This window comes from Triturus cristatus, chromosome 5_1 (assembly GCF_964204655.1).
Source record: "Triturus cristatus chromosome 5_1, aTriCri1.1, whole genome shotgun sequence".
NCBI classification, from domain to species: Eukaryota; Metazoa; Chordata; class Amphibia; order Caudata; family Salamandridae; genus Triturus; species Triturus cristatus.
This window is the reverse complement of record NC_140587.1, coordinates 656,154,668-656,181,523: the sequence shown is the minus strand read 5'-3', so window position 1 is coordinate 656,181,523 and position 26,856 is coordinate 656,154,668. Positions and strand designations below refer to the sequence as shown.

The following is a 26,856-nucleotide window of genomic DNA, read 5'->3' as shown; positions in this document are numbered from 1 at the left end:
TAGCTACCCTCATCCACCTCCAAATTGGACAGGTAGAAAGAGTTTGGTGCACTGGCGGCTCCTCCGCTAAGGCAGAGGAGCGTTGCCCCACTGCCTTTCAGCACGGCAAAATGGAAAAATAAAAGGATAATAAAGCTATGTTATTATCATTTTATTTTTCTGTGCTGAGGCAGTTTTATGGGGCAGGGCTAGGCTGGGCAGCAGGGGGCAGGAGTGGGGGAACCCTCCTAAGTGCGCATGAATGTTTGACCAGTCCTCTGGGGCCGGCCAAACATTCATGCGCACTTTGCATGTTCTCCACCCAGGCTGCATTACAGCCTGGGTGGGGAACATGCCCAGGCTCCCATTCCCCATCTGAGCGCCGTACTACGGCACTCAGAACAATAACAACGTTGCATTGCAGCGTTGTGATTGGCTTACGGGAGCCTGGGTGCTTCCTGTTCCAACAGAAGCCAGTAAGAGGTTGAAAGGACGGAAGAGAGGTGGCGGCCGGCCATCCGGCCGGCAGGTATGATGTTTGTTACTTTTTAACACCCCTCTCAATCTTCCCCCCTTCCCCCTTCCCTCCTCGCGGGAGCAGCCGCGACTAGTTCGGTGCAAGGTCACAGCTACCGCTGTCAGACCTCTTTGGTGCTTTTTTGCATTTCTCTTTTCCCCACATTAAAGATTTATATACTTTCAAAAAGTGGAAAACAACTATTCAAAAGTGGAAAAAAGTAATTTTTGTGTCATTTTGGCGTTTTTATTCCAAATATTGGATGGACCATAATAAATGCTGTAGTACAGCCTGATAAGAAAAAGTAAACTGAATTATACTTAGTTACTTTTCTTTCTATCAAATACGTAGTACAGTAAAGTAATTTTGCTCCACTTTTTAATTATGAAATATGTTGTCTAACTTTGAGGCAAAATCAGTTTGTCCATTCCTTATTGTACACGGAGCTAGCATAGCACAATATCAACTTTTTGGCCCTAACAATTTTTTTTTATTTTCAGTGGAAAGACCTGTCAGTTGCATACTTTAGTGAGCAGGCAACTTAGTGTGGTAACAGATTATCTAAGTTTTTCCATAGGGCAAATATTCTCAAAATATGTCAGGATACATCCCTGCTCGATGTCACTAAACTAGCAAGAAAATAACACAAATATTAAGAATAAAGAGAGCCCTCATCCATATAGCCCAGAAACCAATTAAGTAGTAAAACATATTTCACATTTTCTATCACTTGTCAAAGCTTTGGACTGCTTTGTTAATTTTCTTGGTTCAGTTAAAAAGTGCCCCATAATAATCTTACCATTGACCTGTGCAAAAATAAAGAATGTTAGTTACGTGCTATTTTCTGCTGTTTTACGATTCTTAAATGAGGAATAGGAAAATATTTCGGATTTAGTCTCATGAAAAAACGTACACAAACATCTTGGGTTATTTTGGGAACTTGAAAGACGAGGAAGCAACAAAAGCTGAGTTTTTTCAGTTTCTGCCCAGGTCAAAGACTTTACCGCATGTTTTATAAACATGTGTGCATTTCTTCCTATATGGCCAGAATGTCGCCTTTTATGAAAGCAAGGTTTATAAATGCATGTGCTTAGATGCTTGCGTTGTATAATCGTGCATTCCCGCCAGGGCAGCTAGTGGCTCTGTGTCAATCGCATGCGTCCTGGTGAAACAATGTCAGTTGTGTTTGCTCTTCGCTCTGTTTTTCAAGGGCAGGACCTCTTGACACCTGACAGCTCTCTGCGATAAGAATTTGATAGGAGGGGCTCCGAAAACAATACCTTTCTCCCTCAAGTCCATGGGATGCTCTCGCAAAGCTTAGGGGCGCTTTTCTTCCAATTTACTCTCCATTGTATTGAAACTTCATATTTAAGCAGGAGGAGAGAGTGTAATTAAGTGCCTCTCTTTCCTGTCCTAAACCTTTCAAGATGGCCCCAGATCAACGGAAGTGTGAAGAGAAAAACGTTCTTTCACAAATGTCTCATTAAAGGATGTACCTTACAGGAATGGGCACACACACTTCTCAACTTAAAAAAAAAATGACGAAGTGTTTCTAGGGAACCCACCTCAGCTTCTTCTACCACATACTGCCTCTTTCTTCCGCCATCCTACAACTCCTGTGACTTGTAGTCATGTTTGAAGGATCATTTTCATCCCTTTCACTGTTTTACTATCATTTTCTTTCTTCTTTCTCCCTATTCTGCCTTGTTTTCTGTTGGTCTGGCTCCAAGTGTGATGATAAAAACTAAGTCTTGATCCCAGAAAATGAGTGCCACTGTCCACCACCTGCAACTACCTCACAAATTAAGCACTGATGCACTCATCATGTTGATGACAAGTCTGACGATTTTCATGTCCTGTGTAATGCCTGGTATAGTTGCCTGTGCCAAGTGTTTAATTTGAGCTAGTGGTTGCTGGTTGGGAGCGCCAGCATTTATTTTTGGGGACTGGCACTTATCAGATATTTGCCAAGTGCAAGAGAGGGTTAAACACACAGATCGGAAAGACAGAGGAAGAAGAATATAGCAAAACAGTCACAAGCAGAAAGCAGGAACCTGCAAGTGCAAGAAACAGGGGCAGGGAGTGTAGCGATTAAATAGACCAGGACTTGGCACTAGGTGCATTGGCATTTAATTGCAGTGACTGCCGGCTTCTGAGCAAAGTTTCGGCACAGGCAGTCTTTCTTTCACAAATTAAGCACTGCCTGGTCGTATGAGGGTTCCCCATGGCCAACGGGCTGTAACTGCTTGGCAGTTTGTGGACAAGGCTCAAGTCGAGGATAGACGCAGGTAGACGCTGTCTACCCACAATTTTCAGAGAGCAGACAGTTTCTACCCTGGTGCAAAGGTGGCCACTTTCTGCAAAGTGCCTTTCCTACTTCTCACAGAATTCACAGAAATATGCTGAACTCGCCCTGGTGTGATTTTCTGACACCAGTAAACTTTCAGCAGCGCCTGCACATTGTCTGATTTTGTTCCGAGTAGCAACATGCAGGCAGGGAAAGGGCTTATCAGATTCTAGCTTCACCCTTAACAAAAGCCAGAGTTAAGGGGTCATTAGATCTCTTTTTGTTGGAGTATCCTGACTGGGACCTATCGGGAGCCTCACACCTACATGCAATAGAGGGGAAACAAAGGCTCACGTCTTATCACTTCACAGGTACTTAGAAGATAAATGTGTTTGACTTTGTTCAGTCCTTGTATATAAGAGATATGCATACACTGTAAGAATGTCAGATGTGTTGGTTCCCTCAGTATATACACAAATAACAATGTACCTACCACTTTTTTGTTTTGTAATGCTTTAGCACTACTAATCCCAATGCAGAGTGTCAAAGCACTTCACATCACACATTCTGATTATAGATTGACAATAAATCATATGTATGGATTTTGGAACCGGCAGTGTCTGGTTGGCTGAAGGGATGCCACCACTTTTCAGTTTTGGAATACTGGGGTGATTTACTCTCTGGACAACTTATCATGCCCTACATTATGACATCATATAACATGCACACACTTTTCTAATATTCGTTTTTCTTTCCCTCCCTTTAGTGTATAGGCTGACACTAGGTTTTATCTTGTCCTGAGGAAGACCCTACTTGATGATTCTAAAATTACACCGATACCAGGGTCGAAATGTCAATGTAGTATTCTCTCATGTCCTGAGTCTCTGTAACCATAAATTTATAGACATTGTGGGTTACTGTTGAAATTCAAAATAGGTCAGAGATCTTTTATGTTTATGTTGTTGTCCTTTTCTGGATGAATTTGATATAATTTCGGTTTATTTCACCATTTGTCACACAAGTCACTATTTATTGTGTTATTGTTATTACGTTATTATATGTTGAATTTTGTTTGTCAGCCGATTAAAAAAATTGAAAAATCTGAAATATAAAAAAAGTCATGTTTGATTTAAAGGCAATAAGGAATCCTTATTGACTGTGAATTTCATTGAGTGCATTTCACAGTAATTTAGTTATCATTTGAATACTTCTTAAAAAGTATTGAGGTCACAAGGTCTTGAGGATAGGCGCTACATGGCGTCTCAAATACTAAAGCTGTGTATCAGAAACCTGATACTGCAGGGAGTGCCTGGACCCTGAAAAGAATGTGGGGCATATTCTCAAGGAATCATCGCCAAGTTAGCGGCACTTTATCATAGCCAAAGTGGTGATAAATATATCGCCCCATTCACAAGCTGGTGCAAATAGCCGATATCACCAGTTTACCTGCGATAGCAGCCGCAAAAAACATCGCCACAGATGACACTGGCAAGTAACGCTAATGAGATGCAGAGTACGCGTTCCAGTGCCAAAAGCCGCGACAACACCACTTTGCAACATTCTCAACGACCAGCGAGATCAGCGATAAGATCACAAAACATGTGATAAGGCGCGTTAGCAGCACGGATTTAACACCTGCTCTTACCTGGTGTTAAATGCAAAAACAACAATTGATCGACAGAATGCAGAACAATGTCATACATTCACCCCAGTACAGAGATCTGGGCCTAAATCCATCGTTTTTTTCCTCACCATGCCATTCCAGTTTGAACCCAGTCATATGCAAATCAGTCTTGACACTGTGCCTCATTGGAACAGTCCAGCCTGAACTGCCAAGCCAGGTCCTCCCTGGACTGGAAATAAGCATCCTAGGACCGGTTTCGGGGTTTCACCCCTCTTCAGCCAGGATAGCTTGATTCCAGTGGCATGGAGAGCACGGAACCCACGTCTGGGCATACCCTTCCCACTCGGGGTGACAAATGCAAAAACAACAGTTCATGGACAGAATGCAGAACAATGTCATACATTCACCCCAGTACAGAGATCTGTGCCTAAATCCATCGTTTTTTTGCTCACCATGCCATTCCAGTTTGAACCCAGCCATATGCAAATCAGTCTTGGCCCTGTGCCTCATTGGAACAGTCCAGCCCAAACTGCCAAGCCAGGTCCTCCCTGGACTGGAAACAAGCATCCTAGGACCGGTTTCGGGGTTTCACTCCTCTTCAGCCAGGATAGCTTGATTCCAGTGGCATGGAGAGCACGGGACCCACATCTGGGCATACCCGTCCCACTCGGGGTGACAAATGCAAAAACAACAGTTGATGGACAGAATGCAGAACAATGTCATACATTCACCCCAATACAGAGATCTGGGCCTAAATCCTTTTTGCTCACCATGCCATTCCAGTTTGAACCCAGCCATATGCAAATCAGTCTTGACCCCGTGCCTCATTGGAACAGTCCAGCCCAAACTGCCAAGCCAGGTCCTCCCTGAACTGGAAACAAGCATCCTAGGACCGGTTTCGGGGTTTCACCCCTCTTCAGCCAGGATAGCTTGATTTCAGTGACATGGAGAGCACGGGATCCACGTCTGGAAATACCCGTCCCACTTGGGGTGACAAATGCAAAAACAACAGTTGATGGACAGAATGCAGAACAATGCCATACATTCACCCCAGTACAGAGATCTGGACCCAAATCCGTTGTTGTTTTGCTCACCATGCCATTCCAGTTTGAACCCAGCCATATGCAAATCAGTCTTGACCCTGTGCCTCATTGGAACAGTCTAGCCTGAACTGCCAAGCCAGGTCCTCCCTGGACTGCATCCTAGGACCGGTTTCGGGGTTTCACCCCTCTTCAGCCAGGATAGCTTGATTCCAGTGGCATGGAGAGCACGGGACCCACGTCTGGGCATACCCGTCCCACTCGGGGTGACAAATGCAAAGACAACAGTTGATGGACAGAATGTAGAACAATGTCATACATTCACCCCAGTACAGAGATCTGGGCCTACATCCCTCGCTTTTTTGCTCACCATGCCATTCCAGTTTGAACCCGGCCATATGCAAATCAGTTTTGACCCTGTGCCTCATTGGAACAGTCCAGCCCGAACTGCCAAGCCAGGTCCTCCCTGGACTGGAAACAAGCATCCTGGGACCGGTTTCGGGGGTTCACCCCTCTTCAGCCAGGATAGCTTGATTTCAGTGGCATGGAGAGCACGGGACCCACTTCTGGGCATACCGTCCCACTCGGGGTGACAAATGCAAAGACAACAGTTGATGGACAGAATGCAGAACGATGTCATACATTCACCCCAGTACAGAGATCTGGGCCTACATCCCTCGCTTTTTTGCTCACCATGCCACTCCAGTTTGAACCTGGCCATATGCAAATCAGTCTTAACCCTGTGCCTCATTGGAACAGTCCAGCCCGAACTGCCAAGCCAGGTCCTCCCTGAACTGGAAACAAGCATCCTGGGACCGGTTTCCGGGTTTCACCCCTCTTCAGCCAGGATAGCTTTATTCCAGTGGCATGGAGAGCACGGGACCCACATCTGGGCATACCTGTCCCACTTGTTTCCGGTCCAGGGAGGACCTGGCTTGGCAGTTCGGTCTGGACTGTTCCCATGAGGCACAGGGTCAAGGCTGATTTGCATATGGCTCAGTCTAAACTGGGGTGGCATGGTGAGCAAAAGAACATTGGATTTAACCAGATCCCTTGACTGGGGGTGAATGTTTGATTCATTCAGCATTCCGTCCATCATTTATTTGCGTAGCCCTTTTCGCCCTATGTGGGATGGGTATGCCCTGACATGGGTCCCTTGCTCACTGTGCCACTGGATTCAAGCTAGTCTGGCTGAAGAAGGGTGACATACTCTGAAACCGGTCTCAGGATGCTTGTTTACGGTCCAGTGAGGACCTGGCTTGGCACTTCATTCTGGACTGTTCCCATGAGGCACAGGGTCAAGACTGATTTGCATATGGCTGGGTCTAAACTGGGGTGGAATGGTGAGCAAAAGAACAATGGATTTAACCCAGATCTCTTGACTGGGGGTGAATGTATGATTCATTCAGCATTCCGTCCATCATTTGTTTGCGTAGCACTTACCTGGTGTTAAGTCGGACGACAACCTGCACCATGAAAGGGAGTTCAGCCCAGAGCCACACCTGAAGAACAACTGATGCCATGCAGCTACTGACCATGCAGCCGGACACCCAAGAAGGCCACAACACCCAGCGCCACCATACTCAGGACCCCCTCCTCCTCCGGGGCGCTACCCCGGGCCTTCCTCCATCCCCGGACAAAGATATCTTACAGCAACTGCACGAAATCATGAACAAAGCATTTTGCCTGATGCCGCAGAAGTACAACAATTAACACTCATGTGTGGACAGAAAAAGGAGAATCATTCATTCATCTTTGAAGTTCCAAACAAATTATTGCAATCAACTTCTACCCAAAACAACCTTTAGGAAGAGCAATGGTGGGTCTACCCAGGACAATCTGTAAGTCACAGCCTGAATGGCAAAATTCAAGATAAGAGGGTGTGTTATGCGCTCATAAAAGGACAGAGAGAGAGAAAGAGAGAGGAAGAGAGAGAGGGAGAGAGGAAGAGAGAGGGAGAGAGAGAGAGAGAGAGGAAGAGAGAGAGGGAGAGAGGAAGAGTGGGAGAGGGAGAGAGGGAGACAGAGAGACAGAGAGAGAAAGAGAGGGAGAGGAAGAGAGAGAGGGAGAGAGAGAGGGAGAGAGAGAGAGGAGAGAGGGAGAGAGAGAGATACAGATATATTGTGTAAGGAGTACAAGGCCGCTCGGCCTCTTGGCTCATACATGCCAACTGTTGTGTGTGTATCGCCATTGGTGCACCATAAGCCTAATGCCTAGCTTCCATTCAGCGTGAAAGCGACATCACATTTCCCGAATGCAAGTAGTAGTCAAACTTACATTAGGGATGAAAGCTCCTTTGTCTCAATACATAAGGCGGAAGGACATCTGCACCTCCAACCTTGGTCTGGCATGCAGCTCGCACCCCAGAGAGAGATACCATTGCAGAGGATGATGACTCCCACACCACGCACACCGCAAATGAAAGACCAACGTATGAACACCCCGCACACAGAAGTCCTTGCTTGAGGTAGTCCTACATGGGATGCCCTTGACACTTACATACACAAAAACCCATTCTTCCAAACGTTGCACACACATACGACTCATTGCTCCGAGCTGTGGCATATCATCCACATAACTGCCGCAGGACAGAAGAGTGCCGGTTCTACAAGAGCCAACAACGCAATGGCGGGACATCCCGAGCACATGCACAAGTCCAGTCATGTGGAACTGTACCGTGCATGTATGCTGCATTTGCTGGGGGCACTGCCACTGGCAGTTTTGCGCATCAGTTACTGTCTGAGCTTCCGTGTTGCGTATATCACCTGCATCCAGCCCTGGTTCCACTGTAGATCATGCACATTTGAGTGGCCCATGGATGTCTGCCTATCCAATACAATGGTAGCTGAACTGGATTATGACTTGTGTGTGCGCCCCCTGTTGGAACAGGAGTGTAACCGTGATACCCGTGCATGGGATGCCTTGATATTTGGCGTATGTGCTGGCAGTTGGGCATGGGAGATTGCACAAGTCCTTGTGTGCAGTGACCACATCGAGGCGCTCTCCTATTGGGCTGTTTCGCGGATTGGTGAAACGGCGTGGACGGAGCACATCTGTCTGGACCAGTTAATGGATTGGCTCTTCCACGTGTTCGTTGAAGTCTTGGAACTCATTGCCCATGAAGCTGCGCTTGCATTCATGGATGAGTAACTATGTTCCTGCAGCCACGACTGATTGTAACCCAGAGCACAGGTCCCAACACCTTGTTGCATCTCAGAGGAATGGTCACATATCCCACCACAACAGTGAACATGTCTGCATTCGCCTGGACTCCGAATGCATGTGCGTGCAACTACGTGTGTTTGGCGGAGCTGCACAGCGTCGTTTGGCAACGTTCCAAAATCTGACATACTGGTGGAGGGAGAGTACACCCCTGGCAATGTAGTACTACATGTGACCTTGTTGGGCCCATCCACCTGCTCACTGCGGCAGAGCAGACAGTAGTAACAGTCTGGTGGTACAGCACTATGCGGATCCCATTGGCTGTGAGTCGAGTCCCCTGACTTGGGGCAATGAGCATACAACAAACATCACATGACTCGTCCAGCAAGGCAAGGTGGGCTGAGACCGTTGTCATCAGTAATGATTTGTGTTCATTTTTGCCTCCCCATTTCTTGCACCTCTACATGTTCCTATGCTGCCTGTTAGTGTCTGAAGCATTGGTCTTCATGTTGTGGCCCTTGTCTTGCCCGTACTGACACGCACATACTAATAAAGTCTGGGCAACTTCACTAGTGTTCAACTGTGATGAGTGTTGATTAGAATGACAAATCGTGTGCCTCAATGAACATTATCTGTACACAGGGAGGGACTGACTGACGCATTTCACTTGGGGGTGAGTCCCTATTGACAGCTCCACCTCTGTGAGCCAGACATTGTGGTTGGGATAGTTGCTGGTAGACCTGTGCTCTTAAGTGACTTCAGCAATGTGAGTATGGTGTCCAACTTTTTTCCATGTGCATCAATGTTATCCATCAAAACAGGCAGTGTCCACACTGTTGAGTGTGAGTAGGTATGCAAAGAGATGTTCTGTTGTCACATTTGATGGGGGACACTACTTTGGGACTACTCCCGAATTTGACATTTTTACACACAGCGCTATTTAATACATGGACGTGGGGCTACGCTGGGAGGTTGCGAGATTGTTGTTCATGAGCAATTAGGCCACAGCTAGTTCACACCTTCACAGTCATCTTACTGGCCATATGGGTCAGGCTCCAACATGCGCATTGATGTCATTTCCCAGGGTGTACCTTTTTGTGCAATCAGTCTCAATACATTCATCCATACTATCATACTTGATTGAACATAGACATGACACATCTGTGTGATTTGGAATGTTTTATTCACATTCTGTGGTGTGTCGGAGCTGGAGAAGTACATGGCCATGCAAACCACACATTACATGGTTGCCCATTGGAGGGCCAAACAGAGTCATTTGGGGAATGATGAGTTAGTCGGAAGAGGAAGAGTTCAGTCCGCAGCCTGATTGCTGTGTCATTGGTAACCAGAGCAGATATGCCACCATTTCCTCCAGCTCATCCAGCACCTCCTGTGGCGCGGGGCTCCCACCTCCAGTCGCCTTTGCTGCCTTCCGGTTGGCAGCGAGTTTCTGCTTGGTTTGGCTGTTCACGTCATGCCAGCGCCTCTTGACCTCCTCCATTGACCTCCTCAACACTCCGACTGCATTCACGTTGTTCACGATGGACTTCCATATTTCCGTTTGTGTTGCCAATGGCACAGTGGAGGTGATGAACAGTTGTTGGTAGTGTTCTATCACCTCTGTGACGATGATCCTGTTTTCCTGTGGAATGAACCGCGTCTTCCTCTTCCTCTTCTCCTTGCCCTTCCCCGAGCACTGGGTTCCTGACTGGTCCTCCGTGGGGTTTGTGGGGTCCGAGTTGTCCTCTGCACTCGGTCCGGGTGTATCCATGGTGCTACGCAGTTTATTTTAGTTTTGGTGTGTATTTTTTTGTTGCTTTTATAGTGCATTCTCCCGTATGATGCGTGGTAATTGCAGGCCTGTCACTGGTTATCGATGATTTTTGTATCGCGATTGGCCGCATCGCAACTTTTTTCGCGTTCGTGTTTTGGGCTTTTTCGGTGTCGCATTGGTTTTAACACGGTCATTTGGCATGTTTTCGTGTGAGTATCGCATGGTGCCGCCGGGTTGAGAATACTACATTGACACAGTGTTATTTTCCCGCGATAGACTGCAATTTGCAAAGTTGCGTTGAGACTATCCCCCTGTGTCTGTAATGAAACGGGTGCTCATGTAAAGCACTCTCATACCTGCCGGTCGAGTTTGCGCTACATTAAACTGCCCCAAAAAACTAGTGTTGGGAGAGGGGTGTTACCCCGAGCAAATGTAAAAGTAAATGAAGAAAAAAACCAGGCGCAGTAAAGGGAGGACGGGGATTTGAGCATGAACCTCCGAGGGAAAGGGTCAAAGTTCACCTACGGTGCTGTGGACTTTAGGAGGGAAGAAGGACAAACCAGAGAGGAGGGACGGACCTGGGAGGGGAGAAATACTGAGCGAGGCATGACTAGGAGTATAGGTGGAAAGACAGAGGAATAGGAATGGAGAGACCAGTGTTCGTATGTAGCCTAACAGCGGGCGGCAAGTAACCTGTGATTGAGGGCAAATCTCTTAAAAATCTCCTGTGATTGAAAAATGAAAGTTCGTCTGTAATGAAACAGGTGTTCATGTAAAGCGCTCCAATACATGTGGGTTGAGTATGCGCTATATAAAACTACAACAAAAAAACAAATGGGACCACTTGGGGCATAACACACCCCTCCACATCAGACACTGTTGTTTGACACTGTGCTGCAATTATCAAATACAGTTCTTTAGTGCTGCATCCTAAAGGTTTCAGGAGTAGGCACCATGCGCCAGTCCTACCCATTTAACAAGTAGACACCGAATTTTCAGTAGCCTATTTTTCAGTAGCCCCGTTTAAGCCTGTCATTGTACCATTTGTTAGATCACGGGGCAGGCATCAGAAACTTAATTCCAATCCCACAATCTCTGCAATCAACCTGGGCTAAGTTCAGTAGGACCCTCTAGGGCTCGGACCCACTAGTAATGACTGGTTACTTACCGGTAATATTCCTTGCTCCGAGTCATAGACCTCCCCGTCACAGTCCAGGTTCCCATATTGTAATGACTGTGATGAGGAGGTCTGACGAGGAGGTAATGACCAGTTACCTACCGGTAATATTCATTGCTCCGAGTCGTAGACCTCCCCGTCACAGTCCGGGTTCCCCTCCCTCCCTCCCTGTTCGGCTTCTTGTGCTTGGGGGGTACAGGATGTGCTTCCTTGGGTCAAGGGTTATATGCCACAGGATGTGGGAGTGGCCTGGAGGGTAGGGCTGGGCTAAGGAGTTTTGCTTGGAAGCTCTGGGGAGGAGCTATTGCTCATATGGTAATGACTGTGACGGGGAGGTCTGACGAGGAGGTAGTACAGTATTAAATTCAATTCAGCTGGTCCTTTCCAACGTTGAACATGCTTTTCAAAAGCCCATTCCACAGCGCACGCTGGCTCCCTTAACGTCACCTACAAAAACAGCAAGGAAGGGGGCGACTCTGTATTTCAATTACGCAGCAGTTACTACTCCATGAAGATCTGTGCGGCTTTTGGCATGGTACTGCTGTCCCAATAAACTCGCATTTAGAACTGTTCCAGATGGAGAGTGTGTTGCTGCTTACAGCAAAAAGAACGCCACAATATCACAAGAGTTATAATGAAAACAAGGAGAAACAGCTTATTTATTTTTTTGCACGAACTTGATTCAAAGGTATCAGAGCACTTTAGATGAGCGCCAGTTGTGTTACAGGTGGACACAGTTGTTTTGGTAGGCACGGGGAGATTAAGTGATTTGTCCAGAATCACAGGATGGTGAGTGTCCCTGCGGAGACTCAAACCCGGTTCCCCGGATTCTGGGTCCACCACTCTAGCCATTAGGGGCAGATCTTCTGCATCGGTTAGTTACAATATAGGAAGTGTGAACAATACAGCGGGTAAATGTGCACCCACGAGACGGGAAACCAATGTACTTGAACAAACAATCTACTTACCAGAAGGATTTAGTTTAAAATGATGAGAAAACATCACTGTGAACAAAAAATCCATCCACATTCAAGAGTTCCTTGCTTGTACCTACCTGCACAGGAGCCACCCACAGGATGTGTCATATAATTTTTGACATGATCACCCTTTCAAAATATGAACGTAAACACAGCACATCTCTCGCTTTAGCTGTAAGCTTGTCACTGGCTTCTCTAATCTTATTTAATCCAACTCACACATGAGCTGCTTGAACTCTACTGGTGTGATTTTGGGGGAAGATCGGCATTCTCTGTGCCAAAGCAAAAGAAAGCCAAATCCCTCTTTAAAAGAAGCCCAAAACAAAACCAGTATCCTACCAAAAAAAGCCCACTGGACGCTTGACATCAGAAATTGCAAAAATACATATAATGGCTAGAGCGGGCGGTTTTGAAGCTCGGGAAGGCATTTTGCACTCCAATACCTTCAGAGTGCAGGACACAAGTAAAAAAAACACGCAGTTGTCAAACATGCAAAAGGGAGGTACAAATTCTGCATTAACATGCAAGCACAGGCACTCAGTAGCAGAGAACAAAACCAAGAAAAAAAATAGTCCCCCCAAGGAGCAGATCAACAACCATAGCTTAATGAAACCGTACTTAGTCCCTGCTGTGTGGGAGGAAAGGAAGAGAAAAAGGAGAGACAAATAGGTAAGACTGACCACTAGGAAGCAGGGATTTTTAAAGGACACTGGCAGAGACAAATGAAAGGCAAAGGCAAGCAATGGGTAGAGTTAAAACTCCACAAACCATACACAACAGGTCGCTAAGCGACAGCGCAAGCACTGTCAAGCTCGACCTTAAAAGGAAAGGATTAGGCCTGGCAGGATGTTTATTTTGCCCCCAGGTCGAAACGGCAGTTTAAAACAGCACTACAGACTGCAGTGGCGGGACTGAGACATTTTGAAAGACTAATTGATTGGGTGGCACAATGAGTGCTGCTGGCCACTAGTGGAATTTAATTTACAGGCTCTGGATACATGTAGTATTATTTACTAGTGACATATATGTAAATTAAATATACCAGTCATGTAATTGCTAATTGTAGCATGTTTTAGTGAGAGAGCATTTTCACTTTACCGCTGGTCAACAGGAAATAAAGAGCATAGGGTCCTAATGCTAAGAAAAACCAGTTTAACAGCACAAGGCAAGAAGCTGGGGGTGAACCTGCAAAAAGGGCCTGGTCCAACCAAGTGGAAACTTAAAATTAGGCTCTTTTATAGAATTTAAAGATTAATAAATATACCTGAGCTTGAAGCTTTCGCTCCCTTGAAGACATGCTTTTCTCCATGGCAAGAGATCTTTCTTGAAAGTCTCCTCGGCGTCAGTCAGCCAATGCCTGAAACATAGCTGCATGCCATCCAGACCTGGATGTTTATCACCTATCTGAAGCTCAGCCCATCAATACAGAATTTGTGTTATTTGCCAGGAACAACAAACATGAAACAGCTCAAACCTGGATCAATGACATAAACCTTGGCAGTTTTGAACTTCACCCTTCACTGAATGTCATGTCACTTGGATTCACCATGAACAACAACCTCACCATCATGGAACTCATTGCCAGAAAGCAAAGACAACCTGGTACCAGCTCTCTCTTCTAAAGAAAATGAAACAGTTTCATCAAGAAAGCGATTTCAGAACTGCTGGTGGTGCATGCTGGTGACACTCTGCTCCATGGCTTTCCAAACTCCACAGTGGCACCCCTTAAGAGCATCGTACATGTCGCAGCACATCTCATCCACGGCCTGAGGGTATAGGATCACATCATCCTAATGGAACTCCATTGATTCCCCCGGCCTGTGCCACCTTCAAATGCCACTGCATTATTTACAAAGCCATCACAACCAGCACCCTCGCTTATCTTGTAGACAAGATCACCATCTCTAGTGGTTCCCGACACACCTGCAGCCAGGACACCATCAGACTGCAAAATAAGTGTTAAAAAAAAGGCAGCAGTCCGATTGCCTTTATGCGCCCATTATCTGGAACAACAGCTCCATATAGATCATTACCGTCCCAGTGTTGCTCCTATTTATGAAAGAGTTGAAGACTCACCTCTTTAAAGAACTCTTCATCACAATGCATTAACCTGTTCCCAACCGATCATTCGCTCCTTCTTACTTGTTGAGTTTATGCTAATCTTTGACCCTGTACAGCACTTCACTGCCTTTTGACTAGGTTTGCTCAATAGAAATATGATATAATACATGCGTATGTTCCGCTCTTTTGAGGTTTCATTTTTTCTGTGCCCATTCTTTTTTTCTGCTCCTTGTGAGATCATTTTCATCACATTGCATGATATTGTTTGTGCAAAACAAACACAACAGAGAGGGACTAAATATGGAACTTTTTTGTATGCAAGTTCACCTTATGTGCCATCGACTAATGAAAAATGACAAATTGCATGCATATGTGGAAAGCATAAATCTTCACAACTTTGTGAAATTGCGAGGATTACTATGAAACTTTGCGGATGATGGTAGAAAAACAACTTTCTTCTACTATCACTAAAAGCTGTACTGAGTAATGGTTAAACTGATGAGCACACATTGCACAGTTCATGTGATTTTGGACAGTTATTTCTCACAACCTTTCTTGACGCTTCCCCCACATTTACATGCACTTGTGCCTTTTTTGATAATATAGGTAAACTTGCAGAGAAAATAACTACATACATTTGCCATCTTGTCATGGTTTCGTTCTATCATGCAAAGTGGCGAAAAGCATCTTGCAATAAGCAGAACCTCTGCACAGGCAGAGATAAAATTAGCCATAAAAAAATCACAAACTTCAAAAATCAAGGCCTTTGCAAAATTGCATCGAAACAAAAAAAATGCACACCACTAATTTCATTCCTGGTGCAAAAAGAGGCACAAAAAACATCCATGGCACACACAAGCTTTAACTTAGAAGCTTTTTGAATTTTGATTTCCATTTTGATATGAGGTGTAAAGGAGAAATGACAAAATGGTATTTGCCACAAATTTTGCACCTCTCATTTCTGTTTCTTTTTCTGATACTTGCAGGTTTAACGAGTTAAAAGCTGGTGGTACGTGAAAGCACGTACCAGAAGCCAGCACAATTAAGGTTTGTTCAAAACGAAGCATGTTGTCGTTTGCTACTGTCCGAGCACTTCTGCCAGGGTGTAAATGAGGCTCCTGGTGCCCTGTCTGTAGTAAACTTTCCAAAACACCCACTTTAAATACCAAGAATAATGAGATGAGGGGGATGCAAGACAGGACGCAGTCCTGGTGGTGGGTCTGTCCCAGCGAAAAGCGACCCTCCGCTGCCATTTCCAGAGGATTTGGAGTTCAGTTTATCTTGACTCCCTAGAAACATGTAAACAAAGATTAAGGAAGATTTTCGGATTTCAGGTGGCATACTGGAAACAAGCTGAACAATATGTAAAGTACTTGCAATGTTACTTTTTGTACATTTGCATCCGAGGGTGCTCAGTTTTGACTTGTTTGTAATTAGATGGACACGTGCATTAAACATGCCGTTTAAGGCTGGATAACTGAAAATCCAGTGTTGTTTCTAAATCAGGTTGTTTAGGAAGGCTGCCTGTGGGAGGCGACCATTTAACTCTTTGGGCCTTTACCTGAAGGGGGAGGTAATTACATGCACTTAACTACCAGAGGGGCATGTTGTACACAAGACAAGACGATTTAGAGATGAAAGGATTGTTTGTTGCACCAATGATGTCAGGTTATTTCAGAGTTCTCTCTATAGCTCTGGGCGGCCGGCCAACGTCTGCCATATCAAATCCATCCCGGTTGGTCTCCAGCTCTACCTACTTTCAGTGTAAGACTGAAGCTATAACATTGTTCTCTTTCAAATCGTCCTCTCCCCGCCTCTCGATTTATCCTTACTCTTTCTCCATCTCTGCTTCTCTAGAGTGGGCAAATTAGCTGAGCGACTTTTTGCTTCAGACATTTATTGTAATGTTAATGCCATGAGTCTGCGTACTGGCACAACACATGCACCTTTCATCTATCTGATGTTGGTCAACTGAGTATCAATTACGTGTGGTAATATTGACGTCTGTTATTTACAGCGCTGTGAAAAGGCAGAGTGCAGCATGACATAAATACTGTGTTCTAAATATCCTTTAAAAAATATCATCCTATTGTATATTGATTTTCTATTATTTATGATATTTTTATTTACGATAGTTATGGAACAATGTTTATGTCAAAAAATATTCTGACAACAATATTTTGTCACCACACTCGGTCCTTCAGTCTCTTTCTTTATTTGATTGTCATCTGTAAATCTCGTATTTCTTCTTTCTCTTCTAGCCTCATAAAAACACTCCCCCTTTCCTTTCTAGACTTGCTTTGTAGTTTTCTCCTCTTTTTGTTTCTTTGTCTCTCCGTCTTTCTCATTTTGTTTCTGTCATCTCATCTCTGTTTTTTTATGGGGGTGGATTTACTGATTTATAGGATCGGTCATAGTGGGATTTTGCTAATTAGTGGGATTGCTTCACGTGGAATGCGGAACAGTATGATGATATTTCTGTATGAGCAAATCTTCTCTTCTCAGTGGGGCGGTGGATGTTCTAAGGGGTGCCAGTCTATGAATGTTGAGAACCACCCCAAAACATCGAAGGCTGCAGGTATTCCTCAACTTCTACAGGCAGTTTCCTCACCAATAGGCTGGGCATGCCAAGAGTAATTGCGTATTCAAGAGGGAAGGGTGAGGGAAAAGCCAGAAAATATCTAGGATTGCAGAGGAAGGCGTTCAAATATGGAGAAACATTTTCTCCCTGGTAAACAAAAAATGCTTCAAAGTTAATAGACACCTTTGTATTCTGATATGTGAATCTTAGGAATCCGTTACTGATTCCCAGAAGGTCTTCAGGAATTTTTGGATAATTCATAAAACGTCACCAATGTACTCTAAAGAAAGGCAGGGGGTTTTGCGAATCTGCAGCACTCCTTGGGCAATCATCCCAACTATGCAAACATAATCAAAAGTCTCACTCAGTTTCACTCAGTAATCTATCACCACATAAATGAACAGTTTACCCAAGAATGTTTTTACCCTGGCATTGATTCCATGGACTACTCTGTCTAGCGGGAACTCATGGCTGAACAACTCACATTGTGGTCCTCTCATATACTGCATTGGATCCTCTCAGTAAATCCACGAGGGCAAAATTTGCAACCTGACTCATTCTCTGCTGATCACATCACTCCAGTGAGTTTCATGTCCTATGTGGAAGACACAAGGATGTTGGTGTCAATTTCACATAGTGCGAGACATCAACGGAGAAGTTTTCTGCTTGCATGATTGAACTAGCAAACTGGATTCGGGAAAAGTGCTTAAAACTTAACGCAGAGAAAAAACTGAAGTATTACTGTTTGGCAAATAGGCATCGTATGTTTTTCGTTTTGGTGGCCTGAAAAGTTGGGCAATGCTCCTACATCTATGGCATACCATGTAGGTCTATGGCGGCCTGTGTGGGGAAGAGCAGTGGACGTGGTGGTGGTGGTGAGGTTGACAGACGACGAGGGAAAATGATTTTTTCTTTTTTTTTCACTAGTCTTCGTCTGTCAAATCCTCCTCACCTCATCCCACTGCTCTTACCTGCACGGGCTGCTTCTGTAGCATACATAAGAAACCTGGGAATCCTATTAGACGATGAGTCATTCTTCTCCACACAAATAAATAAGGTTGTCTTAGTTTGCTTTGCTTTCCCGCACATGTTTTACAAAAGGTTTTCATAGTTACTCGCCACCTTTAGGAAGACTGTAGTCCAAGCACTGATTGGCTCAAGACTGGACTACTGCAATGTTCTCTAGCTGGGCCTACTGCAACATCTTTTGAATAGGCTGCCAAGTGTCCAGAATGCAGCAGCAAGATGTATTCTTGTTCTGCTAAAATTGATGTTTGTAGCTGTATATTATGAAAAACTACACTGGCCTCCAGTAATGAGAAGAATTTGGTTGAAGATTTATGCTTCACCCATAAAACCTATGATTGCCTTGAGTCCACCTACCTCAGTTGCAAATTGCAGAGATGTGTTTCTAGTTCAACAGACAAATGTCTAGCGATTATACTGAAAGTAAAACTCGCTAGACAAGGAGGAAGAACTTTCTGTAGTATGGCTGCCTCTCTTTCAAACAATCCTGCTGGAACTGAGACTGCATAATAATATTCTATTCTTTCAGAAACAACCGAAGGCGTGGCTATTCTCAGAAGGTATATTCATAAGAGACAAGGGAACCCAAAGGGTAATTAAGGACCTTGGGTAATAGTTGAGTACAAGAAACAATGGTCCTCAAACGATTAGAATAACGGTTAAATAAATATAGTTCAGAATCGATACTATATTCTGGATGTCCAGCCGGACAACCGGTTTAATTTTGCAGTAAAACAATGCACACATATAGGAACAAAATACATGTGCGACACAGTCCTGTATCCAATAAGAACAGTAACATTACAAAACACACAAGGGCATTTCAGGCAAGACAATAGGAGCTTTTTACAGTATCCAATGTTTTAAGCTTTTGCAAAACAGTGAATGCACTTTTTTACACAATGGATTAATGCGCATACTGTTTAGTAGGGGTCGACGACGTTTCGATCCTGTTACGAGGGTAGTAGGATCATCATCAGGACATTAATGAGTACATGCCTGATTATAACGGAAATTGCCTGTGGGAAAATAAACAGGGGTGATATAGAGAAGGGGAGGGGTAAGCGGTGATTGAAGAAAGAGTAGAGAGAGGAGATTAGAGCGATCCACTCAAGGCATGTTGAATTTTGTCACAACAAAGGCGCATAAAGTACAGGTGTGGTAACCAGGAAGCATGCTGGTGTGTGGGCATCCGTCGAGTTCATAAACCATGAGACCTGGTGGAAAGGGTCAAGGAGGGGTGGCGCGCAGAACAAAGGACGTGCTAGTGGTGTACGTACTGCCAAAACAATGGGGAGGAGTTAATTACGCTCGAAGTAAATGGCTGACTATTGACGAAATGGATAGTAGCAGGGAGCGAAATTAACGCGTATTAAGGAGACCTGCGTGGTGCGAGTGAAGGCGGCGCTCACCTTGGTAAGGTGGTCGAGAGGAATCCGTATCCATGGAGGGAGCGATGTCCCGGAGGTAGAAGGAAACTAGCAAAAAGATGACAAGGGATTTGTAAACTAGTGGGACTAATTGAGCAAGAGAAGCGCATGGCAATGAGCAGGAGTAAATGGCAGGGGGACTGAATGAACAGGCGGTGCCCGGGGCATCAATCCGAAGTATAAGAAAAGGGGGAGTATGACCGCGTTGAATTGAATGAACAGGCAAACCGCGTGGCTGCAATGAAGGTTGGAATGAGGGAGCGATCTCGCTGTAACCTAGTAGGGCTGATTGAGCAGGAAAAGCGCCTGGCAACAAGCAGAAGTGGGAGACAAGGGGATGGCAAGGGGACCTTAATGACCAGGCGGAGCCCGTGGCATCAATCAGAGTAGGGGGGTAAGGGGAGTAGGACGGCGTTAAAGTGAATGAACAGGCAACACGTGTGGCTGCAATAAGAGTAAGAAAGGGAGAGCGATCTCACCTTGAAAGGGAAAAGTTAACGCGCTAGATTCGTGAGAATGCACGGTCCGGCGGGTGCGTCAAGCAACAACGATAATCTGATTGCGTGAAGGTCCACTAGAAGTGAAAAGTTACGCGTTAAGTGAGTAAACGGTGGGCATGATGGTGAAACAACGCTAAGGAGGAATCACATTACCTAAAGTGAAATGAATCAGAGGAGGTGTCCAACAGTTGACGGTCCAACAAATGTTACAATGGTTCGGGAAGTTAGGGTGGCGTGACAATGCACTAGGGAAGGAAACGCTCGACATTAGTTCGATGGAGGCGCTGTACCGAAGGAGCGGCGGAGGTGGGGAAAGGGGTAGTGATCTGCGCTTACCGGAATCGAGCCAGTTCCTCTGGTGTAGTGAACCGAGTAACGAAGTGATGGTGCATTGGTCGCGTATAAATGCTGAAGGCGTGTGTTGGTGACTAGAGCGTGTGAGAGCGGCACCATCTTGGGAGAGTGAAGCAGAAAGGAAAGATAGACTTAGGAGTTACAAGAAGGGTTACAATGAACAAATACGTGTACTGACCAAGCAAGTCTAAGGGGACAGTTTAAAAGTCTAAATGAGAGAAAAAAGCAAGGAATTTTATTTAAACGGCTTACGGCTTTCTGTACTGGTCAATTGACAAAATGAGCAACAATAGGGAAACTCACACGTGATTAAATCATGTAACGGAAAATTAGGTCAATGGAAACGTGCACATGCCTGATTGGGGCAAGAATAACAAATGTTGCGTAATTGAAGTTGAGATACTGATACAGCGAGATGCAATCATAATACAATGAAATTACAATAAAAAGTAAGAATAAAAAGTAAAGCGAGATGAGAACGGAAAAGTTAAGGAATTGGCATTTACAGGGGATTTTTTTAAGGAAAAAATTCAAACCAGCAATACAATGACGGAAATGCAGTTTATCAAATGAGGTTTGTCCAATCCTCGCTGCGCTTCAGGCCTTGCCTGATGCTGTTAGTGCGGATGATCATTCTGAGTTCTTCTTTGTTCTTTAGCAATGTCCCCACCTCTCGGCGGTTGCTTGATGGTTTTGATCACTGTCCATTTGATGTCGTCTTCTTTGTGCCCCATTTCAATGAAATGTTCGACAAGGGGGGTATTGGGGGTTTTACATCGCACTCTGCTTCTGTGTTGGCCGATGCGCAATTTAACTTTTTGTGTTGTCTGGCCGATGTAGATTTTGTTGCATGGGCATGAGATTAAATAAATAACATTGCTTATATTGCAGTTGGAAAAGGAATTCAGGGTGATAGAAACATTGTTGAATACAAAATCTTTGCCTTCCATGGTAGTGCTACACACATTGCAATTACCACATTTCGCATGTCCGGTAAGAGGTTCTAACCCCCAATGCGCATCAAGAGTCACCATTGGAAGAGAAAAAGGTGAGGCAGCCCTTACTAGATGGTCCTTTAGGTTCTGGTTCTTCCGGAAGGCAAACATGGGCCGCTCTATTGAGAGGTTGCCCGCATTCACTACAGGCCAATGTTGCAAAATGGATTTGCGAATTTGATTTGAAGCAGGGGAGAAGGTGGTGACACAAACTAAACAATTGGTGTTGGTTTTAACTCTGGGTGAGAGAAGGACTTCCCTAGGGCAATACCAAGCTCGTTTTTGTGCATTCCATACTAGTCTTTTTGGGTAATCACGGGCTCTGAGTTTTTTGGTAAGAGTGGAGGCCTCAGAGAAAAAATCATCCTTAGAAAAACAGTTACGCCTAATGCGTAGAAATTGGTAGTAAGGTAAAGAATCTCTGAGTGTTCGGGGGTGGTGACTTTCATACCTGAGTAATGTGTTTCTCTCTGTACTTTTTCTGTATAGTTTAGTGAGTAGTTCACCATTGGAGTGGTATATGTTTAGGTCAAGGAATGGGATATGTAATCTGTCATGTATATTGGTGAAGTTGAGACCAGAACAGTTATTATTGAGCCAGTGTAGGAATTGGCAAAGTGTAACCTCATTTTGATGCCATATCAAGAAAATATCATCTATGTAGCCCCGCCACATATTGATGCCTGAGAAGAATGGATTGGTGGCAGCAAGGATAGAAGTCATTTCTAAGTGATCCATGTAGAGGATGGCTAGATTGGGCGCAAAGACTGCGCCCATCGAAGTGCCCTTAACTTGCTGGTGATATTCATTCTCGAAACTGAAGAAGTTCCGGGTCAGACATAGTTCTAGCAACTGGATAATAAAAAGTGTGGGAACAGAGTGGGCGTGGGGTCGGGAGTCCAAGATCCCATAGATCACAATTAGTGCCGGGATTTGTGGAATATTAGTGTAGAGTGATTCTACATCCATAGTGCAAAGTATATCCTGGGCAGGGTCAAAGGGGTGATGTTCGATGAGGTTAATCATAGCCATGCTGTCTCTGATATAGCAGTGGGTCAGTGGTACAAAGTCCTTAATGAAGTGGTCAATATATTGGCCCAAAGGCTCTAAAATGGAACCGCAACCAGAAACTATGGGACGTCCTGGGGGGTTAGTCTGGTTTTTGTGGACCTTTGGCAAGGTGTAAATGACTGGGGTGCGCTGTGATTTCACATTAAGGAAGAGGAATTCCTTCTGGCTGAGGAAGCCCTCCAATTTTGCTTCAGTAGTGATTTGTAAGATAAGTGTCTGTAACTCTTTTGTAGGATTCGTAGGTAGTCTACAGTAATGGTCTGTATTGGATAATTGGCGCTGGATTTCTGCTTTGTATGTAACCTTTTCTTGAAGCACAATGCCTCCACCCTTGTCGGCTGATTTGATGACTAATGAATCATTCATTTTAAGAGAGGTGATGGCTTTCTTTTCTGGAAGGGTAATGTTGTAGGGAATGAATCGTTTTTTGGATTCCCAAACGGATAAATCATTCAAAACAAGTTTCTCAAAAGTGGTTATTTCACCAGGGATCATGTTGGTAGAGGGGGAAAAAGTGGACGGAGGTCTGAAAGGAGTGTTGGAGATGGAAGAGGGGGATGGATTCAAAAGAAAAAATGTATGTAGACGTAGTCGTCTAAAAAATCTGAGCAGTTCCGTGTGAAGTTCCAGAAAATTGGGGTGGGTAGTGGGGACAAAGGATAGTCCTTTACTAGGTAGAGATAACTCAGGATCTGAAAGTTTGTGTTGTGAGAGATTAAAAATGGGTATGCGTTGCAAATTGTCATCAGTTACCAGTGGTAAAAGTTTTGACGGGTTTGGCACTCCCCCGGTGGGTTGTACCATCTTTGGGCCTGCTTTACACGGCCTTGCTTGGGTGGTTCGTTCTGGCCTCGCCCTAAAAAATTACTGTTTGGGCCTGGAAAATTGGGGCCAGGGGTACGGTTGGATGTGCTAGTACCTTCACCTGTGTCGGAATTATCTGAGGACTCAGCTTAGGTGTCTGAAAAACCCACTAGATTGTTGCGTCGGTTGAAGCGGCCCCAGGGTCTGCTGTTTTGTGGGTTGGAGTATACCCTATCAGTATAAAAATCTTTTTGCAAATACGGGTAAGTACGTTCAATATTGTATGTTCTGATGTCTTTTCTGACTTTAACTGATTTTTATTTTGCTCTATTGTATAGAAATCGTCAACTGTATTTTGTATTTGTTCTAATAATTTCATGCTATCAGGGATTGGGCACGATTCCCTGATTTGTTTTTCAATCTCTTCGATTTCTTCTGCTAGTTTTTTAAGTGCTTCTGTGGCAGTGTCGATGCCAAGCACCAACCAATGTCTAGAGCAGGTGGTGCCTATGTAGCTAAAACTGTTAATACACTTAGGGTTATCAGTAAAGATTCCAGGAATATTGCGTTCTTGTAGCCCAGCAGGAATGGTTTCTGCTTTAAGATATTCGGTGAGCATACGGGTCATAAATTGAAGATGTACTTGTTTCTTTTTGCACTTTTCTAGTTGGTCAGCTGATGATATGTTGGTGGAGGAGGGAGAATCTGCTGAGTCTAAGAATAAGGAAGGGCCCTCACATATTTTTTTGATGTAATCGTCGGAATATAGAGGTGCGTGGTCAGACATAACAAGGGGGAAATAGAGTAAAGAGTGGGGAAGGAGGAACAGGAAAAAGACCCACTTACTAGTAAGGGGATAGGTATCCTACCCTTGCAATCCAGCGATTGCGCTTAGCATATTCATAAGAGACAAGGGAACGCAAAGGGTAATTAAGGACCTTGGGTAATAGTTGAGTACAAGAAACAATGGTCCTCAAAGGATTAGAATAAGGGTTAAATAAATATAGTTCAGAATCGATACTATATTCTGGATGTCCAGCCGGACAACCGGTTTAATTTTGCAGTAAAACACTGCACACATATAGGAACAAAATACATGTGGGACACAGTCCTGTATCCAATAAGAACAGTAACATTACAAAACACACAAGGGCATTTCAGGCAAGACAATAGGAGCTTTTTACATTATCCAATGTTTTAAGCTTTTGCAAAACAGTGAATGCACTTTTTTACACAATGGATTAATGCGCATGCTGTTTAGTAGGGGTCGACGACGTTTCGATCCTGTTACGAGGGTAGTAGGATCATCATCAGGACATTAATGAGTACATGCCTGATTATAACAGAAATTGCCTGTGGGAAAACAAACAGGGGTGATATAGAGAAGGGGAATAGAGAAAGAATAGAGAGAGGAGATTAGGGCGATCCACTAACGGCATGTTGAATTTTGTCACAACAAAGGCGCATAAAGTACAGGTGTGGTAACCAAGAAGCATGCTGGTGTGTGGGCATGCGTCGAGTTCACTATTGACTAAATGGATAGTAGCAGGGAGCGGAATTAATGCGTATTAAGGAGACATGCGTGGTGCGAGTGAAGGCGGCGCTCACCTTGGTAAGGTGGTCGAGAGGAATCCGTATCCACGGAGGGAGCGATGTCCCGGAGGTAGAAGGAAACTAGCCAAAAGATGACAAGGGGATTTGTAAACTAGTGGGACTAATTGAGCAAGAGAAGCGCGTGACAATGAGCAGGATTAGATGGCAGGGGGACTGAATGAACAGGCGGTGCCCGGGGACCATCTCGTTCTAAAGTCATTGTAAAATGTCACTAGAGGTCAGTGGCGTTACCGTAAAGTGAAGCCAGTAGTCTACCTAATCTCTCAGAACTTCATTGGGTGTGGGCTAAATGGGGGTCCACTGACGTATTGGGGGGACGCCTTGTACCACAGGGTCTGCAGGGGCCTGCATTTCGCCCTGCTATAGATGTTCACCCTGGGATACCATATGGGTTGCTGCTGCGCTTTGGATATCTCAAAAGCAATCATCAGTACTGCAGTCACTCTGTTAAAAAAAATTTAATTTACAAACGTCGCCTGGTGTACAAGGCCTTGCATAGCATAACTATGAATTCACTGGCGCACAATTGGCTGCCAGCCGTCAAACCAGGCTCCCTTGTACCATGGTGTGAGGGTTTCTGCGTTGCATGGATGATTGTTTTTGTGCAGGAAGGGACACCTTCCTGCAAAAAAAATCATTAGAGGGTTTTTTCAATTTCTGTTCTGCAGCATGCACAGACAGAGGAACAAATAAGGAGAAATAAAAGTATTTCTCCTTGTTACGCCTCCCTATGGGGAGGCATAGGATTCTGACGCATTGTCAGGTCTACGAAACCATGTAAATCTGGGAATGCAGCAGAATCCATGGATGTTTCGTGGGAACACCCACAGCAACACCCATGGCACACCCCTTTCAATCAAAGTGCTGCGTGTAAAGGGAACGTATTTACAAGGACACAAAAAGCCACGCAGGATGGCTTTATGTGTCCTTGTAAATATGGGGCACCAATTTGAACTGCTGCTGCGTCACAAAAGTTGATGCACCGGTGGCGCAAGCGGCTTGTAAATATGCCCCTCTGAGTCTTATTCTTTCATTATTTGACGCTATCCCTCTGTCACCCCCTGTCTTTCACAATGCTTTATTTACTTTCTTCCTCTATACTTCTTTTCCTTGTGTTGAACCCTGTTACAGCCTGCAAAAGCACAATCTCCTGTCTGTTTATAGTAGTAATTTTAGGAGCATCTTCTTGGGCCTGAAGCTATACAATATGTGTTTTTTGAGCATCTTCAACATATTAGTGTGTGCCTTTTCAGTGAATTGTGTTGAATCCAGTCCCCATTACACTGACTTTGCCATCCCAGAACCTACATATAGCATGTATGAAAATCCACGATACAGAAGAATTTCTCAATTTGGACTTTTTAAACATTTTCAAATCCCGTTTATTTGGTTTAGGAAGTGGAATATAAAACGCAAATGGCTATTTTTTCCACGCAGGTTGAACTTACATCTCCAAAATCCTTTATGTTTTTTGAGTATTTCTGTCTCTTTTTTGCTATACTTATTTTTCACAATAACATCCTCTCTGTCTATTTCTTTCTATCACTATTTCTATCACTATTTCCCAGTGAACCTCAAAATCTGCATAATATCTCCTAGCCCTTGTTTCTGTCCCTCTATTTCATTATTTATGTCCCTTCACAAGTACAACTCTTAATAGGACGGTGGTGAGACCTCCACCGCAGCGCCTCCGCAAGTCTGGCGGTCCTCGGACCTCCATACTTGTAATCGGCCCCTTGGAAGCAGGCTTAACAGAAGTATTTAGCACTATGCGAAAGATGCTGTACCCTTCTGATCAGCCTGAAAGCACCTAGACAGGAACCAGTTTCAGTATACAATGCTGCATCAAGCTCATCTGCTCAGTCACTCTTTCTGATTGTCTA

At 44.6% G+C, this 26,856-nt stretch overlaps 1 long non-coding RNA gene across 1 annotated transcript in view; it reads left to right on the top strand.

Moving 5' to 3' along the window:
• LOC146831340 (uncharacterized) overlaps positions 1–26,856 on the top strand; it is a 93,445-nt gene that overhangs the window by 34,124 nt on the left and 32,465 nt on the right. The window lies entirely within an intron of this gene.